The 16,091-nt window shown below is 40.0% G+C and overlaps 1 protein-coding gene across 12 annotated transcripts in view; it reads left to right on the top strand.

Moving 5' to 3' along the window:
- The window catches only part of HTR2C (5-hydroxytryptamine receptor 2C), a 211,870-nt gene that overhangs the window by 112,567 nt on the left and 83,212 nt on the right, over positions 1-16,091 (top strand). The gene's annotated exons all lie outside the window — the stretch shown is intronic.

Below are 16,091 nucleotides of genomic sequence, written 5' to 3'. Positions count from 1 at the left end.
AGTTTTGGTACAATTACTGCTTGGGAAAAGGGTGAGAGAGGTTTGTTTTTTTTTAAATAACCTCCTTTGGTGACAAAATAAATGTATTCTAGAGAGTTTCTCTGAGCTGATGCTCAGGGGTTTCTTTATGACCAGCACTATGACAATGAACAAAGCAAAAGTAAAGTGATGTTTTAGGAGGAGAAATTGCATTCTGTGGTGTGAGAGGACATAAAGGTTGTGATGACTTTTTCTGAAACCTTATCAAAAGTATGATAGCTATAGGGCTATTTAGAAGCTTGAAAGAAAAGAGTTTTCAGAGTGAATATGTACACATGTACATAACATACATAATGATGTCACGGTTTTAGTTTTGCCAGTGTAAGTGAAGGTCAGCATCCTGGAGCAGAGCTCTGAGCCACAATCCATGCAGTTCTTCTGCTTTGAGTGTTAACTTGGAGAGAAGGACAATTGTGGGCTCATGTGTTCAGAATGTTTGTTTTCATGTTGCCATAAAGCATCATGAGGGTCATTTCCAGGTCAACTCAGAATGACAACTCTTGTCAAGGGGATGTGTGCTCCTGCTGTGGGAGCTCACAGGGTGGTGACAGAGAACAAGAATTGTGTTTCTGTCTGTTCACATGCTCTTACATCTGGGGAGAGGCTCAGTGCTATGCACAGAGCTAAATAAAGTATGAACAGAACCCAGCAAATGCATTTTGAGCTCCAAGTGCCTTTCAAACAACTGAACATTACTGCTTATGCAAGGAAGAGCTCTTAAAGATACTGGCATCGTTTAAATATGGGTCGAGTATGAATTTCTTAGATACTAAATTTAAGCATAAGCATGAAGTAGGCTGAACAGCAGTAATGTGAGTTGTGTGTTTTTTGGTTTGGGCTTTGATTTTGGGGGGTTTCACTTGTTCCCCTGTTTGATTTCTTTCTTTTCTTGGGTTTTGGTCTGAATCTAACTGAACCCTATTTTTTAAGAACTTCCATGATTTGGAATTGCTTAGAAAACTTGTTTAAGGAACCCTAATGCACAGACCTTGAATAAGTTATATCAGTTTAGAGGATGTCAGCAGAGGGAAGATGGGATGTGTGAGTACAAGCTGTCTAATGCCATGAGGAGCTCTTGTCCACCTGTCTCTTCCCTGGTCAGTTTTAAGGGCAGTGATTGTCTGAATCCCACCCACAGACACCATGACCTGGGTAAAGTCGGGGCTTTCCAGCTCACACAGAGCAGGATCTCCTTGGCTGCTGCCTGTCCAGGAGCCATGGGAAAGGGGTGTCTCTGTTTCCCCATCTGCAGGCAGTGGGGGAGCCCTGCCAGGGCTTCCAGAAGCTGAAACTGAACTGTCCATGTTCTCCAGGGGGAAACCCTGGAAGCAGAACAGTGTCTTTTCCCACTGACTTTTGCTAGATGAAGCAAATCAGCAGTCTGGTAATTATAATCTGTTCTGTTTTGAAAAGTATTCCTCTCAAGCACGTAGCAAGCACAGGCTTTTGATATGTATATTGACAATACATGTCTAAAGTATTGCCATTTCTTTTGGAATATTACAGGAAAAACTATTTTAAAATTCATTGCCTGGAGATATGTATTTTTTGTAGCAGGCACATTTATGTAAAATCAACTTAATTTCCAATATTCATGTATTGTGAATGTGATCTCAACATATACATTTAATTATAGTTGGGAAGGAGTCTTGTATTGTGCTGATTGGTATTGCATTTCATTGGTAACAAAATTATGACAGGAATGCATGCCTAAAACTTTGTATGCTGAATATTTTCACCTGAGGTTTGAAAGTACCATCCTAACAAATATTTTGTGTAGAAATTAGAAAGTAATGGTGAACATGACACCTTTTTACTCTACTCCTACATATTTTGCCTGAAGAAAAAAAAGCTAAATTCAGTAACAAAATATTCATCACTAATTGCTACTTAAACCTCTGTGACCTTAGATTTTCTCTGGTGTTTAGCTTTGAATAAATTATTTTTAAAAGCCCTTAATGCATGCCTTAAGCTACTGTTTTTAGCATATTTCCATGAAGTTTTGAGAAGTGTGCACAGACCATGAATGTATGTGGTGTAAAAGAGGTGGAGGAAAGGTGATAGCAGGTTTCATAGGGCTGTTCTGTGAGGAAGGAAAGCAGTAGGCAGTGCTGAAGCCTTTATGGAAAAGAGAAGCATCAAAGCTCTGAGCCCTGTGTGGTGTGACCGCTGCCAGAAGAAATATGACAATTCTCAAAACAAAGCCACCCCCCTGCCACCCCCATATGCTCTGGATGTGAATATCACCTCCCTGGTGCATGCTGATTTGTGAAACTCACTGAGAAACACTCTCTTTCTCATTTCATTGAATGTTTTTTGGCTTTGTGTTTTCTGGTTTTGCATTTGGAAATTGTTAGTGTTCAGCTCTGCCCTGTTCATGCCTGACTTGTGATTTGTCCACAGACTTTCATAGCTTGAACTGCCCTGCCACTCTGACCTTTCAGACAGTTTTCAAAGTGTGCTTTAAAGGCAGTTTTTCAGATCTGATCTCATGCATGAGGATTTGCTCCTCGTATCTAGAATTTCTTGTACTATGTTCTTGGAAAAGAAGAACTATCAACACCTCCCCTTGAAATCTGCTCATGTTTGCAAGGTGAAGAACTGGAGAAACCAGGATCCATCCTCTTCCCAAGGGCCAAAGTTTTCCCTCAGGATGGGAAGAGCACTTAGAACAATCTACTTGTGAGGGCACTCAAGGGACGTAAAAGCAAAAAAGATCAAAACCAGATTCAAAATAAATTACAAAATATCTCCTGTTCTTAGCTTTCTTATCAGCATTTTGCTTTCTAGGAACTTCATCTTCTGCATTTTGCTTTGTACAAGAATAACTAAGTCCTGCAATAGTTTTCCTTTATATATTGATTTAAACTGCAAGTTTAATATAAAAGTAGGAGATAAAATATCCTAGGAATATGGTGTTATGCTAAAATAAGATTGAGAACTTTAGTTTGATGCATAACATCTATTTAAAGTAGTCACGTAATTTATTGGAGCTGAACTTCTACTGAAATAGTTCTGCAGTTTCATTATCACTTTTGTAGGCAGACCTCTGATCTAGATAACCAGGGGAATGCTATTTTGGAGGAAAATATTCTAAATGCCTGCCTCTTTCTGAATTACAAGGGGATAAAAGGAGAATACTTCCCTTGTGAATCAAAGGATGATATTTATGAAGAATTCCAAAGCTTGCTTTTCTTGAAACTTAAAATAGAACATTGAGAGTTCTTCACCTTAACAAAATGCTAGGTTTCTAAAAACTGAACGATTTCTGATCTATATATTCTGGCAGTTTCTAAAATAAGGTTATTTTTGTCCAAACTGTGAGCCAGGTTTAGCAATTCTGAACAAAGTATGTGTCTGTAGGCTCTACATTTTGGTAGTCCTTCAAATCATCCTAGTATCTTAAAAGCTGAGATCCATCTCTGAAATACGAAATTGTTGGGTTTTTTTTATAGAGAGACTTTTAGAACGGATTCAAAGTAGCTATAAATCAAAGCTGCAGCCTCTGTGTTTTCCTCTCAAAGGTGACTTTGGAAAGCATTTGCTTGTGACCCCTACCTTTCAGGCACCTGAAACTGCAGCAAATTATTGAGTGGAAAATGAACACCTTATCTCTGCATTGTAGCAGCAGGCCAGTGATGCATGCAATGCAGGTGGGCTCTACATTAGTCTCTGGACAACTCTTGGCTCTCTCCGTTCTGTGACTGTGTCTGCAGAGCTCTGAAAGTGCAGGGAAAAGGGAGCAGAGAGATGGCAGGGGAGCTGCTGGAGACCTGCTCTATGAAACCACCCCTGTGGGGAATGATAGAGATCAGATTAGATCTTGAAGCACACACAGCCAAGTTCCTGGGTTTCAGAGAACTGCTAAAACTTCTGCAAATAGTTTTGTTCACGTGTTTGGGTTGTTTGCTTTATTTTGTTTTGTTTGTTTTGTTTTCTCTCAGCACTTCATATGCTGTCAATAGCAGGAGCCAGGAAGCTGCTGGGATCTGCAGCATGATTTTGGGCAGGTTTTCTTGATAGAGGCTGAAAAAGCTTGAACCCTACTAGGCCTCTCCTTCCCTTGCTAGCAAAAGGGCAGTTAACCTCTTTTATCTGTAAATGCTTTTGTAAGAAATAATTGGGGAATTTGCCTAAAACTCCATGCCATGAGAAAGTTTCATTGGGCAAAGTCATCAAGTGTGTGCAGGGATGGAAAAAGACGGACCAAGGACAGCAGCAAGTCCACTCCTGGTTCTGACTAAAGATAAAACTTTCATTGCATGATTATTTTTTTCTTCCAGAAAGAAAAGCTTGATTGCTGGTCTCTCTGGCATGTTTCATAAATATCCATTGCATTTATCTGATCTGCTGATTTTGGGGAAACATATTCTTAAACACATTTTTCTTTTTGCTAATAAACTTTCTGATGAAAACTCTTCTACAGAAAGATGCTTCCTGCTAGTTTTTGCATTGGAGAAGAAGAAGGGACTAATCACTGCATATGGTATTTAAATAAGCTGAGAGGGGACAACAAGATAATTGAGAATCTTCACTGAGAGTTTAAGACTCTCACCAAGTTATTGAGAGGACCACAGGGCACTGACCATGAAGGTTTCATGAATCATCAGACCAAACCATTATATCTGTGAATTAAACTAAATATATGTAGGTAGTGCTAGAATTTCCTAATTTTTATTATTATTATTTTTAAGGCTATTTCTTCTTGGTACCATGGGAACATTTAGTCTCCCATTTTCTTTTGAGACTCCCTAAACAATAGATGGCAATTTATCTACAGTACTCTGTTCAGTAAACTAAATGTTCATTTTGGCTAACTGCTCCAGTGCTGCTGGCTTTCTAGCCTGAGAGAAATTGAAAAGCTAGAGAAGGCTATTCATAACAACCCAGTAGAGCTCTAAATATTTTTTTATTTCAATCAATAGTAAGATGGAATCTTTTGGACAGTTCTTAGGAAATAAATCCTGTAGTTCATAGCTGGTTAAAAAGGATATGAAAAGTAGAGGGCAGGTAGCTGCAAGGCCATTTGATTGTGCTATAGGGCTTTAATATCTCCCTGATCTTATTTCAGATGCTCAGCATCACTCTTTGCTTGCTCAGCTAATAGTACACAAAGTGATCATTAATCAAAGTAAATAATGTGGCTGTAGCAGAAAACATAAGGCACTGAATGCAGAGAGAGTTTGCATTGATTCCAGGGGATTTTGGATAGATGGGTATCATCACTGCAATGTAAACTGATAAGATTTTAGGTTCATGATTAGTTTTACAGATCACCTGAGCTATGGTAATGGTATATGAGCCCTTAGCCTCTGGTAATGTTGCTGGTTTTTTAAATGTAACTTTAACTATTTTTTCACTCCCCTGCAGGTCAAACTCAGACATTCACACAGCTGCCAATGCTCAGCCCTGATGAGCTTCAGAATGTTGGGCTGCTGTGGCTTCAGTGCATTTGGGAAGGGCTCCCAGGCAGAATCAGTAGAGCTAAGGCTGGGAAAGGGAGGTGGTACCACACAGAGTCTTCACTTGTCAGCTTCACCAGATCATCATCTAGTTTTGTATCCCACTTCTGGCAAAATATTAATGAAGAATCTAATGAGATGATCGTAATTTAATTTTTTGTACATGATACATAAATTTTACCCATTGTCTTTAGGAGGCTGCAGCAGAAACAGGTGATTTGCAAGAGAGATTGTGTTAATCAGCCAGCAATATGTAAATATATGTGCAGCAGGGCAAGCAGGCTTGTTGTGTGCTGAACCAGGGCAGGTAGTGCAGTGCCAGCCACGGGGGAGGAGGAAGCCCTGCTAAGCCAGCCTGTTCCACACTTGAGCTGAGAGCATTGGCACCTTCACAAAGAAATCCTGTTTTACCTCAGTAGCAGCAGCTTTCACTTACCCACAGAGAGAGAGGGCTATGAGCTAGTCGCTTTAGGACTGGAGCAGATTTTTTTTGTTGTTTCTGTGTCCATATTTTATCTCTCTTTACAACTTTGGAAAAAATGAAGTTTGAAGTGATGTAATTTTTTTTTTTTTTTGTCTGGTGATGGAGTTGGTGGGAAGTTGCAGCTGCCAGGCATTTCTCACTCAAGGCTCTGGTGATTCATAAACTTGGGATAGGTGATCATCTTAACTCTCCACCTTCTGAGCTCTAGGATAGGAAGTCAGACTGGATGGGCTTTGCAGTGAGGAGAGGAAGGCTCTGCATGGATTATCAGTAGGAAAGCTCTGCTTTGCTACCCGGAGTGGGAAACTCTATGCCAAGCAAGTTTAGAGCATACTTGGATTTACATCCAGAATCAATAAAGTCCAAGCTCTTGGAGCCATAAACAGTCATGAAGCAGCTTACACCAGACAGGATTTATGGAGATATCTAGTACAGTCCCATGCTGCAAGCAGAGCATGACTAGCTGAACTCTCTCAAGGCCTAATCAGTTGAATTTTGGATTATGGCTAAGGCTAGAGAATCTCATCCTTCATGTTTTCATTTTTATATTGTCTAATTAAAGAATCTTCCCCAGTTGCGAAAGTCACTGAATGTGATTTTTCACAAACATCAAAATAACATGGGCAGGATTTGATTATTAAGTAGCATATTAATATGGGAAGCTGCTCAAGTAAGAGCTATTTCACTGCCTCAGGGCTGTACCTCTGGTGAATGCAGCTGCTGACCTGGTCAAGGCCTGTGTAGGGCACCAAGGGTTCATTGAATTGCATGACTGGAAGAGGATATACTGAAGGCTCCCACTGCCATGGGGACAAAACCAAGACTAGTAAGGTTATGTCCAGAGAGAAAGACTTCTACTTCCCCCTTTCTAATCCTGGCACTGACCTTTTTAATTTTCCTTCTGGGTAGAAGATACTTTTTAAATTGAGATTTTTTCACCTGAAGAGTGAAGTTGGCACTCAAGGACTAGGTAGATGTGAAGGAGAACAACAGGTTTTAGATGACATGCGTGGACACCAAAAGGCCATACACAAGCTCAAGTAAGAGGGAAATCTGGGGTTTCTTTTGTCCTCTTTTTCTATCATCAAAACAACATTTATTTTTAATACTTTCCTTAGACATGTATTTTTATAAACATACATTTTTAAACAATTTGGTACATTTTCCTAACAGAAAACCATCTTTATTATTACCCTTGTAAGGGTGCATCATTACACAGTTTGTAAAGGTTTTGAAGGGCTTGGAGAATGTTTCCTTTGTAACTTGCACTGCATTTTGTCCAAAGAGTTATAACTTTCTGGAACTGTGCATTTTAGCAAGTATTATTGAAGAACATTTCTGTGAGCTTTTTGCTTAATGGAAGCATTGCAGATCTGACCTTATAATCTTTCTTGTAATACTCTACAACATGAATTCTTGTAGACCAGATAATCAAAAGTCATCAGGTAATGTGGCACCTAACAGCTGGACTCATGGAAAACTTTTCAATTAGGTGGATCACTGTGGTAATTTCATTATCTACTGACCCTGTCTTTGTTATGTTGTATGGCACCCTGGTTTAGCTGAAGCTGCATCTCCATTGCAGTTTGTCCCTGTGGCCTGCTTTGTCTCCCAGTCTGTGAGGCTGGCATAGTGCAATACTGAGCTGGATATTTATTTTTTTCTGGCCTATTGTTTCCTCCTCTGTGACTCTGAAGTAAATTTCCATTGCTGGCAGAGGATTTTGAGAATGCAGATATGTTAATGTTGGCTGGCTCAGATTCCTTTGCAGGAGAGCCCATGGAAGGATTATACAGAAATTTTGGAAGACTAGAGCTTGTAGGACTTTGTATTGGGTCCAAGAGGTCTTTTGGCATAGGCCATGATCTGAATGAGGAGGAAGGATCTGTGCAGTAGGAAATGTCTTACCAGCCATGGAATCTGATCTCCCTGGGCAGTGCTGAGGGGTGCAGGAAACACTCTTGCTCTTTCCTCATGTAAACCCACAGCTGATCCTCTCCTTTCTGAGACTCAGATACACCAAAAATCAATTTGATAGTGTGAGTAGTCAGCTGAAAAACCATTGGGTTTGGGTCTAGGATTTGCTATGATGTGTTTGATGCTCTATAAAGCAGCAGCATTGACTGTGAAAAACAGCTTCAGACCTCAGTGCATGCAGCTGTCAGAGGCCTCTGCTGTCCAGGGCAGTGCAGAAGGGCCAGCAGGATGCTCTGGCAGCACAGCATGATTCACATGCAATGCTCTTGGCCTTACCACACTGGTGCACTGGAACCCAGCCCTAAAGTAGGTGTAGCAAAAAATTTTGACATGCCTTATGTTACCCCAGTAGAAACTTTAAAACTGCCTGTTTATGTAGAAGTTAGCGTACTATCAACCAGTGTGAATTCAGAACATAATAAAAGCACTGAGGAGGAATAGCTAATGACTGATTTCTACATACCAGGCCTGATAAAATGTAAATAGTAGGTCATTCATAACAGAGATTTCCTAGTGGCAATGTACCTGTGTTAAAACACAGCCCTTAATTTTGAAGAGTATGAATAAATAGATAACAGAAATAGATTGCTGTCATCTCTCCAAGAACAGTAAGAAGATCTCAGGATTTGATGTTTGCTTTGGTGCCATAGAAATCAACAGAGTAACCTGCAGAGATTTCAGAGAGAGAGACTTGAGGTAAATCCCTTTTCTCTCTGGTCCCTCTGGCTAGCTCTGGACCAGAGATGGATGGGAAATCCTCAGAGACAAAGGCAAAAAACCAAAGGAGGCTCTTTTCTCCTGTGGGAAAATATGGTCCACAGTTTATTACGTGACATACATGGCGAAAGGAGACAAAGAGAGTGAGAGAGAAGATGGCGGAACTTTTACCCCCAGGAAAAGGGGCGGGGAGGAACAGACCCGTGACCAATGGGACACTGCCAACGGGGCGGGGCTAAGGGAGGACTGAACCACGCCACAACCTGGGGGGGGGAACCATTCAGTGCAAATATAAAACAGTTGCTTAGTGCAATGCAACAGAGACTGATTAAAAAAGGACATTTTCTCTCCTCACCTGTAACTCAGAAGTCCTTTGTTTTGGGAGTTTTGGGAGCGTAGGTGTGTAGTTGGCAGCGTGCTGGTGAAAGAAACTGTAGTAGTAGGACAAATAGCAATAAGGAGACAGGAATGTGACAAAATCTGGGATCAAGGGGGACATTCATGTGCCAGCTTGTCAAATTCATAGCAGACACAAAAGGTAATGCAGACCACTAAAGAGCAGATTTTGTTAAGGTGTCTAACTATCCTGATTTACATATAGTGCCATGCAATGTTACTTTGGAAATTAAATAATTTTTTACTGTGCACATGTGGAGTCCTGAAAATAGCACAAATACTGGAGTAGATTTGCTTAAAACCATGGATATTTTCCCTTCTGTGAGAGCTCCTTTGATTGTTGTGGCTAAAAATAATTCACGTTTCCATGTTGACTTCCTTCAGCATTCCGGGAGACAATAAACTCCTCCTTCATTTGCAGGGTGATATTTCATATGTGGGTGTATGGGTCCCTCACATCCATATTGCGGCTATTTGCTTTATCACTTACTTCATCTGTGCCCGACCCATCTCCATCAGTGGAGCTTGACATGTTCTGCAGAATTCCTCCTGGCTCTGGTTTGCAGGGAAGATCTCTTTCTTCCTTAAACTATAAATATGTGGGTGCTATCACTCACCTTCTCTGCAGTGGCTGTCTATGCTATAAACAGTTTTTGGGGCTCTTTGATCCCAAACCACTCAGCGATTCTTGCATGTCTGCAGTTTGAACCACCCCTCAAACCAAAGAGGCTGGATGGGATTCCCTCAGCGGTCACAGAGCATTAAGCATGAGCCCTGTAGTAGCATCCAAGAGGTTTTTAGGGTCAGAGCTGTTTTAGTTGCTCTGGGATAGCTGAGGCAGACCTATCCAGAGATAGGCAAACAGTGAGCTCAAACATTTCGGGGTGCCTTTGTGGCATTGTAAGATGCATCTAATAGGGTGTCTGATTCATCTTGCTGGGTGAGGCTGGAAAAAGAGTAAAATGACCAAAGTAGTAAAACAGAAAGGCTGAAAGAGAAAAATGAGAGAATTTTCTCCCATGAGACCAGCTATCAGAAGTGTGCAGCTGGAGATGTCCTTTGCTTGTGAAGTAACACCAAATACCTCCCAGCTGTGGCTCTGGCAGCAGGGAGACATGTCATTATTAGAAGTTGTGCGTGTAAAGAAATGCTAAGCCCCTGCAGATGATGCTGGCTCCAGAATTCCCCCATTTGCAGCTGGTGTTTTTTGCAAATAAACCTACTGATCCTCTAGGTAAGTCAATCATGGAGAAATACCTGGAAACTGGTTAAATGTCACAGACACTGTGACCCACAGCCAGGACACCTCGATCCATCTCAAATCTGTGCTCTTTTGGCCTTGTCCTTCCCTGAGGTAGGGATAATCGGACCAAGAACAACTTGACTCCTGTGGGAAGTGATCACAGCTATTACCCAGTCACAGAGACTTGTCCTCAAAGGCAATATTCAATATGTCTATTGATAGAATTCCAACTCCCATTAAAAGAGGTGACATTTCTGCGTCTTTTCTTAAGAAGTTTTACTCACCTACTGTGTCTCACCAATGGCAGTAATGTGTAATTTTAAACAAATAATTTACTTACTGCTCTCTAGGGCTTCTTACTAAGAAGTTTCTTTCCTGAGGGTACTGTGAGAGAGATTTCTTTGATATTGTTAACCTCAATGAAACTCTGCAAACCAGTAACTGAAAAGCTTTCTCGTACTTCTAGTGAGAGATATAATTTTAAAATAAAAATTTAAATATTGAAAAAATACAGTAAAATGCTGTTGAAAGCAATGTGTGTTAGCTGCATGCATGCAGCATGAGTCCTGTTTTCTTGTTTGAAGAAGTTATTTATTTAGTCATGCACTCAAAAACAGCTCAATTATAAAAACAAGCCCTAGCACAACTTTTTTTTTCTCCAAGTGCTTTAAACGGGGAACTGCCTGAGTAATTTTCTTCTGAGTACAAGTAATTACTCAGGTTTGCACTCGCTGGCTTTCCTTTTATTAAGATTTAGAAACAATACTATGTTTTAAATCCCATTATTCTTTTTATCCCTAGCACTAAGCAGAACATTAGTGAGCTATGGGGCATAAGGTGAACACAAAAATATTTTCTTTCTTTGGAGAGGAAAATTGTGATTGACATTTATCAGTGGTTAATAAATTCTGTGGCTAAAGTCAGTTTGTAGCAGCAACACAGATTGTTTTATAATGCTATTTCCTCAGTAAATGACATTTTAAAATTTCCTTGATTATTGATCTTTCTGGCTTTGAAAATTTCTAATTTATTTTGGAAGCTAGGTTATAATGAGCTTGCAGGCAGCTTATCACATAATTTCCAAGAGGCATCAACACTGGTCTGTAGTTGTATTTTTGCTTCTGATAGTGTGTGTTTGCTTTATGCTTTGCTAAGCATTAAGATAAAAAATACACTTTATGGTAACTGGGAGCCCTGCCCTGCTTCTTCCTCTGGAGGGAAGATGATGTCAGGGGTATCTTAGCTATCAATATGCCCCTGGAAAGAGGTGTGGGTGTCTTTGTGAAAACCTTGCAGTGGGAGATGGGAGTGGGGAAGTGACTGTGCAGCTGCTGTGCATGACTCTATGATGATGAATTACATTGGTGGCAAAGGAATTGTCTTCATCCTGCACAATATTTATTTATTTTCCCATATCAAATGAGCTTATCAAGTGAGCACCACTTTCTCTCATCCTCACGAGGGTGAGGCTCCTGAAGAACTGGATTTGGGACATGAAAGTTTGTCTTCTGGGGTGCAGAGACTTTCCTTCCTACGGCCACAGGCTGATAAATCCAGCAGGGAAATTGTGGCAGTGACCCTGAGCCTGGCCAGCTGGAAATGTGGCCAAGGCTCCCTGAGCTCCAGGAGGTTTCCTGCCTGGCTCTGGGGGTTTGCAGCCCCTTTGCTGAGAAGATCCCATGGTCTGACCATGGCCAGCCCCTGCTGCAGGCAGACACCTATCTCCACTGAGCACTTGCAGATGCATCTTCAACAGTGTTCCCAAACAGTATGTGCTGGAGTAAATGCCTTGTTTTGTTGAGTTGGCTTTTATCTTACAAGTAGGGCTTTCAAATAATCATCCATCAAAAGCCATCATATTTTGGGAAGTGTTACACTCAATAAAATAGGCAACTGAAACATCATCTTCCAGTAGTCTCACAGCAAGTACGCTTAAAATTCAGGTTGTGTTGGGGGACAACACAGCAATGAATACAAGGAGACAGAATTGAGAACAGATTTTTCCATGTCAGAAGCATTAATCCCAACTCTCACAAGAAGATTTAGCTCTTTCATGTGGGATGCAAACCTTGTGGCTCTGAAATAATTAGCATGCAGACTTAGTGTGTAATACATAAGATAAAAATGGAGTTTCTTTAAAAATCTTAATGTGTACAAAAAATATTATTTTGAAAACTTGAGAGAAGTAGTTTAACAGCTTATACCCATTTGTTTATGAGCTCATAGAGGAGATACAAAGATGACTAAACAGCTCTGCAGTTTGAGTTGGGGTCAGTTGTTAACTTCGCTTCCTTCTAACAAAAAATTCTTTACTATCAACAGCATAAAGCCAATAAATGAACTTTTTCATGCACTTACCTTTGCTGGGGATGAGGTGCACATACAGAGTTGTGTCACGCTGAAGGCCAGAGCAGGTGCTTTTTTCCCCAAATTAAAGCCTCATGCCTGAAGATGTTGCACCATGAGGGTGTTGTGGGTTTCCTTGAGCCTTAGGTTGTAGATGAAGAAAAGTTTGATTTATTTGTTCTAGATCTTTGTAGAGATTTATTGACATAAATGACATTGAATTACCCACAGTAAATGGACTATTTCCCCCCATCTCTGGCCCGGGGATTGCACCAGGACTACAGCACCTTCCAGCAGCTGTACAGGAATGGATGCAATATTTTCTCCTCTATTTCCCAACGTGACAAATAACTTCGAAATAACAGCAAAGAGATCTTTCAGTTATAAAGAGATTAAGAAAAGAGGGAATGGATCTTTATAGAAATATGCATCTCTATGTAATAAAATATTGAATGTGATTAAGTGAATTCAGCCTCATAAAATGAATTCAACCTCATCTTTAGTGCTCTAAAATTATAATGTAGAGGAAAACCTATTCCAGACATTTCTTCAGGCATTGCAGTTACTTCATTAGCCTTTATTTCTGCTCTCTTGACAGCTTTTCAAGTCTCAGGTTCTTCCTTTTTGAAATGCTTTGATGTGCTCATCTGTTTGACAAACTGTTTAAGGTCTTGATCTTAATTTAACATTTGTAGATTCCCCCAGAGGGTTTTGCTAATGAAGTCTTTAAAATACTAAGTGAAGTTCTAGTTTTCTTCAGGAACAAAGTTTTATCCTTGACATTATTTTTCCTTTGGAATTATATTTCTATTTAACATCTAGGAACTTTTTAGTCTTACAAAGCAGCAATGGGCTTGTAAGGGTAGGGATGTAATTAAATGAGGATTTTCTATTTCTTTTGGGGGTGCCTCTTTTAAAAGAATAGGAATACATCATAATTGAAAATGTCTTTTCAATGACAGAAGCCTTTGATACCACAAAGGCATGAGAATAAGTGGTTGCCCAACCTCAGATTAGGAGTGCTCTTATACTTTGATGGATAATACTCTATTTTCTGGATTGAAGCCATGGTTTTTGCTAGTTCATTTGGTGTAAGGTAACTAAATTGAACTAAGGGTTACTCATAAACTATATTCATGAGTTTTAGCACTACTGACAGTGACAGCAATCTGAGTTCCTGAGTTCTGTGATACGGACTGACAGGAATAATTCATTACCCTGTTGTAGCTGGATCTGGCATTTCAGATCTCCAATATCAGACACAGTGGCTATAAAAGCCTCCTTGAGGCAAAAGGAAGAGCTGTGTGCAAGAGGAAAAGTTTGACACGGAGAGAAAGAAAATGTTTCCAAGAGGTCTGTGAAACTAGGAAGCCTAGTATGTTTTATTGTTAAAAATTGGATTTATTTTGGGAGCCCCTCTGTGGTGCTTAGGGCCCTGCTGCAGCTCAGAGAGATCCAGAGGAGCATAGCCACACTGTCCTCTGTGACTCCACATTATCTGGAACTGTTTTCTACTTGAATCACACAAAATGTTTCTTTGCTACAGTAATGTTTGCATTTAAAAAAATTACAAAATTGGGTAACAGTTTCCTGGCAATGTGAACAGCAGAAATGTACTGTTATTTCTAAGGCATTTGAGCTTTGCTATGACCTTGGTCATAGCAAAGTGGTCAAAATGTGATCTCTTTTTGAAAAGACAAAAATTTTTCTTGTTGTCAAGGGGAAGCTTTAGGGAAAACTTACTTCTGAAATGTGGAATTTGCTGTTGCTTTTAATGTGCCAACAGCCAGCAGAGTTTGGGCTGGTTGGGTTTTTTTATTTCTTCTTTTTCCTTCATGCTTTCCCTCATAAATGAAATCATGTAAATAAATTACATACATTATCTAAAATAATGTAAAATAATTCCATTAGCTAATTCCATTTGGCTAATTTTTAAAAGAAAATATTTTGCCTCAGGTTAGAGCTGAGGTGCAACATGCACAGCCCTGCTGCCTTTAAATGCTCATGCAGACTCATTCTTTAGGTAAAGGACCAAGTGATCCTTAGCAACGAGAAATCTGCATCAAGAGGTTGGACAAGGCTCATTAAAGTTCAATTAGAAAATTCGTTTTAACACTAGGCATCCTGCCCCTTTTATTTCCCAAGCAGAAACAATAAAATTTTCATCACATACAAGTACATACTTAAAATGTGCTATGGAAATAAATAATCTTCATGTTTAATTCATCTTACATAATAATTGATGTCCATTAGGGATTTGGACCAGGCATTAGGTATACAGCTCCACAGTGTGGCATTGGATGTGTGATTCCCAACTGTCCCTACTGGGAAGTTTGTCAAGTGAATTGAAATAAAAATTATTTTCAGAAGAGTTATGATAGATCTTTTCTAAAGAGTTAATCTGTTTTCTGAGCAGTAAAGCCTTGGCACACACTCAAAAAAACTTGATTCAGCACCTTATATTGAGGGATTTCAAGATCTTTTTAACTGCTTCTGTAAGTTTTATTCATTTAGCATCACACTATTTTCAGTTATTGGTTCTCAGCCATGGGGAATAATCCCCTTCTCCTGCCCCCAGTATTACAAAAATTTAAATTTTCACTTGGCTGTTTGATTACAGGATGTGAGTTTTATGATACTCATGATGTGACGTTTATAACATCAGTAAATCCAGATGTGAAATTCAAGCATTAGGCAGCTCCCATGTGCTGTGGCTCTTCAGGCTGCTCTTAATTCCTTTTTTTGCAGCGATAAACCTGCCAAGAATGCAGTGCTTGTTATGCCATGATGGATGTCTTGTGGAGTCACTCCTTGTCCCCAGTGCCTGCCCTTTCCCTGCCTTTGTTTCCTCTGCAGTACTGCTTATCTGTAAGACATTGTGCAGCCTTCTGAAATGGTGCAAACCTTTAAATAAATGTGGTATTGTTGGCTGAATGCAGGCATGAGGAATGGTGTGATCACTTTTTGAAGTGCTGGGTTGTGGCTGTTCAAACCCTGCCTTTGAGGGGTCCATTCTACAGAATGGACACTGTCTGCATGTAAAATTATTCTTTAGAAAATGATTGGGAAAAGTAAATGAGTCCTGTGATTCTTTTTTTTCTCTTATTGCATTTATCGCTTACTTGCATTAATGCAATTAATGCAAAAGTGTTTGGAGAATCTTAAAACATAGAAAGCAAATCATGTGGAAGGTAATGACTCATGTCAGGGAAAGAGGTGCCCTTTGTGCTGTCCTTGCAAATCTTGGCTATAATCAGTTTAGGAGGGCTTTTAATTCCCAAATTGGTGATCAAAACTTTGCTGGCAGTTGCAGCTATTTGGCTCTTGTTCCTGTGGCACAGGTCATCAGGGACTGCAGCATTTTGGCTGCACCACAAGACATGTATTCCCATGAGTTTTAAATACTATTCCATGGTACTGACCTTGC

Source organism: Sturnus vulgaris, chromosome 14 (assembly GCF_052056855.1).
Source record: "Sturnus vulgaris isolate bStuVul1 chromosome 14, bStuVul1.hap1, whole genome shotgun sequence".
Taxonomy (NCBI): Eukaryota; Metazoa; Chordata; class Aves; order Passeriformes; family Sturnidae; genus Sturnus; species Sturnus vulgaris.
This window is presented reverse-complemented; position numbering and strand designations above follow the sequence as displayed.